Genomic DNA, 3,605 nt, shown 5'->3' with positions numbered 1-3,605 from the left:
AACTACCCTCTTCTCTGTTTCTAGGCTCAGATCAGGGGCTATGTTAGGTGGATCTCCATCCTCAAGAGCATGGACTGATGTGGTCCAACCACACTGTTGAAGTTGACCAATGGAATCAGAGGTGGCTGATGGCTGATATTCTCCAAACACTTGCTTGGTGTGTAGGGGATGACTAGTGTATTAGCTTCCTAGGCCGCCATCACCAAACACCACAGACCTTGGGGCCCAGACAATAGGAATAAGGTTTCTACAGTTCCTGAGGCTAGAGGCCCAAGGCCAAGGTCCCGGGAGGGATGGTTTTTATGCTAAGGTGGCCAGTGCCTCTCCTGGGTAATTCTTCCTGGGTAGGAGGGGATAAGCTACCTGAGGAAATAAAGTCTGAAGCAAATAGTGAAGAAATAAAAGACAAAGTCAGAATTATAGTTTTAAGGGAGTGCTGATAGAATCTTCCAGTCCTGGTAGGAGCTTGACCACAACAACTAAAAAATGGCTCCGGTGGTTTATTTAAGGGAGAGCATCAAAGGCAGGGATAAGGTTTCAGGGGTGGAGTCTTGCTTCAGATGTCTTGCAGTCAGCAGGTTGATTGATTGGCATCTTGGCAGGTCACACCCAGCTCAGAGAAGCCGTGTGGCTACAGCAGGTCACCCATCTCTGGTGCTGTGCGGGAACCTTGGCAGAGCTGGGTGGGAGTTCACATGTACTTGGGCCATCTTACAGCAGGAGGGCCACTGGGAGTTCCCAGAGGCCAGACTTTCCCACTCGGGGGCTTCCAGGCCCATCTGCTCTGTGCACATTTCACGCGGGACTCTCCACAGCTGTCCTCTGCGGACTCTGGCTTTCAGCCGGCTGCCTCCGGCCACCACTCATGTGGTCCCTCATCTGTGGGCCGGTGTCTAGGATCTTGCTCTGTCTGTGTCCTCAACTCTTTCTCTTATAAGGATTCCAGTCATCTTGGATTAGAGCCCACACATATGACCTCATTTTAACTTAATCATCTCCTCAAGCTTCTGTGTCCCCAAACAGTCACATTCTGAGCTACTGGGGGTTAGGGCTTCAGAATATAAATTTTCAAAGTATAAACTTTAGCCCACATCAACTACAAAGCCAAAATTTACTTTGTCAAGTTATTCATCATTTTTGAGTGTAAGGAAATTTATTGTTTTTAATGCAGTAGGCTCTGCAGAAGTTCATTAGCACCACTGTGACCTTGAGTCAGACCCTGGGAATGAGAAATCACTGTCCGTGTGTACTGTCTTAGGAAGCGGGAGGCAGTGAACCTCACAAAAGTTCATTTTGGTTATTATTTAATGCAAACCGATGTTTTATTACTAACCTATAAAATCAACCCAGAAGATTGAACTTGGAATGATTTTTTTTTTTTTTAAATTTCTGAGCTTGACTATTATAAGCATGACTTGGACGGAAACTGATAATGCTTTAAGGAGAACAAACACCATCCTCTGAACCCAATTTAAAGGAGAGGAACCAGCCTGGTGTTTAAGGCAGAGAGACTCTGTTAGGATGCATGCTAAGGCTGGAGGGTGGACAAGTGCTTTGGGTTCAATACGTCCAGGGACCATTGGACACCATCTTTGTAAGAACCTCTTGGATAAGAGCAAAGAGACCCTCAAGCTGTTTTAGGAACCTATTTCACAGTGGCATCGGCTATTTGGGGTTGGATATTTTCTGCTTTTGGTTTTCTCTTTGAAAGCAAAAAGCAAAAGCTTAAGAGTTCAGATTGCTGTGAAGAGCAGAGTGTCCCAGTGGGATGGCCAGGGCTGAAGGTGGACATGGCTTCCTATTGCTCTGTGGGCTGTTCGGGCCACGATGAAGCCCAGGGTGGGTAAGAATGCTGTGCTGTCTCTCCGAATCGACCCCTCCTGGTAAGAGCCTTACTCTTGGAGCTCAGCCCACTCGGGCACTGTGTGAAAGCGCCTGGGGTGAGGTGCTGCGGGGGTGACGCTCTGCCCTGGATGGCAGGATGGAGTTTATGGGCAAGATCCCCTTCTCCTCTGAAACTAGCCAACGAGGGCAGACACGGCCACGGGGCTGCTTCTTCTGGGCCCTAGGAAGTACCGGTTGAACTTTTGGCTACTTAAGAAGATGACCCATCCCAGATAAAATCCTTGTAGTCATTTAATACTATCAAAAGTCATCTTTGGTTCTGATGGGTAAAGATTTTCCCTTTAAAAATTATAGCAAGGCTAGTGCGATTGTGGAATTTCTACATTTATTTTGAGCTTTTCTATGATGATTTTATAACAAATAGCTTTGATATAAGCAAAGGACTCTGAAAATATGACACCTAGTGAATCTGCCTGACTTTTCCTAGCTGGTATCTTTTATGGCTCAGCGGCTGGTCCCAAGCTCTACCCTCTGCACCCGACACCTGTTGGATCCTCCCTGTTTTTACCTCCTGCCTGTCATGTTACTCATCAAAAATGATGAGGAACTTGACAAAGTAAATTATCAGATATCAAATACAGAGCCTGGCTTCTCAGACGCTTGGGCTGATGCAGTGTAGAATGGGCAGAGAATACCAGGGAACACAAGGTGACTTAACCTGGATGACCTGTGCCCAACACATAATCAAGACACAGGGCCTGGGAGGTCACCCAGGTGATGTTTAAGGCAGCCTTTAGTTCTAAATTCTCCATAACTCACTGTCTCACTGTGTTGTTAGATTTCTGTTACTGTAACAACACATACCGAGATGATCAACTTACAAAGCAAAAATTTCACCTTGGCTCACAGTTTTGGAGGTTCCAGTCCACTGCCCACTGGCTGTGATGCTTTGGTTCTGTGCTGGCACATCATGGTGGGAGGGTGGGACAGAGAAAAAGTATTCATTTCGTGGCTGGGATGCGACAGAGAGAAGAGGGAGAGCCGGGGGTTTCACAATCTCCTGGGGGACCAGAGGACCTCTAACTAGACCCCACCTAGTAAAGGTTCCACTGCCCCTCAACAGCGCCACGCTGGGAACCCAGCCTTTAGCACAGGAGCCTCTGGGGCCAAACTGTAGTGTGGATTTTCATGTGGATTTTCAATGCCCTCCTGTTTGATCCACGTGGGCGACATAAACCTTTTGCCCCTCTTTAATCCAAGAAGCACCAGTGTCCTGTGACTATTTCTTAGACTTCTTGATCCCTTATTTTTGCCAAAAGCTGCCAGGATTGTTTTATATAGCATTTTTTTTTCTTTAGTTCTAAGGCAATGAAAGTTTTACAACATTTCCAAACTTCGTCAGTCTCCAATATCTCCACGGGCAAAGCGTTCAGCAAGTGCCAAACCTGAGAGAGTTTGTGAAGTGTGTTCTAAATTTTTCCTTGTTTCCCTTTTACCCTGGACGAGGTAAGCCATTATTTTCGCCATCCTTTCATCATGTGTCTCCTTTTGTGGGCCCCCTGGGGCTGGTGGCCAGCCCTTACAAGGTCCCCTCTCTGAATGACAGCCTGCGTGCACAGTTTCCTGGGGGAGGGGCAGTATTCTTTTTACAATCCAAACAGCCAGCTCCAGAATAGAATCTCAGCAATGTTCTGGCTATAAACGGCAGTGTGCCTTCTTTGGGTCACTTCCTGACCCCTCCCCAGGCTGTTTGGGTTTTT

The sequence above is a fragment of the Marmota monax genome, unplaced genomic scaffold (genome assembly GCF_021218885.2).
Source record: "Marmota monax isolate L192 unplaced genomic scaffold, Marmota_monax_Labrador192_F-V1.1 WCK01_AAM20220418_F8-fsc00083, whole genome shotgun sequence".
In the NCBI taxonomy this organism is placed as follows: Eukaryota; Metazoa; Chordata; class Mammalia; order Rodentia; family Sciuridae; genus Marmota; species Marmota monax.
Note: the sequence above shows the minus strand (reverse complement) of the source record.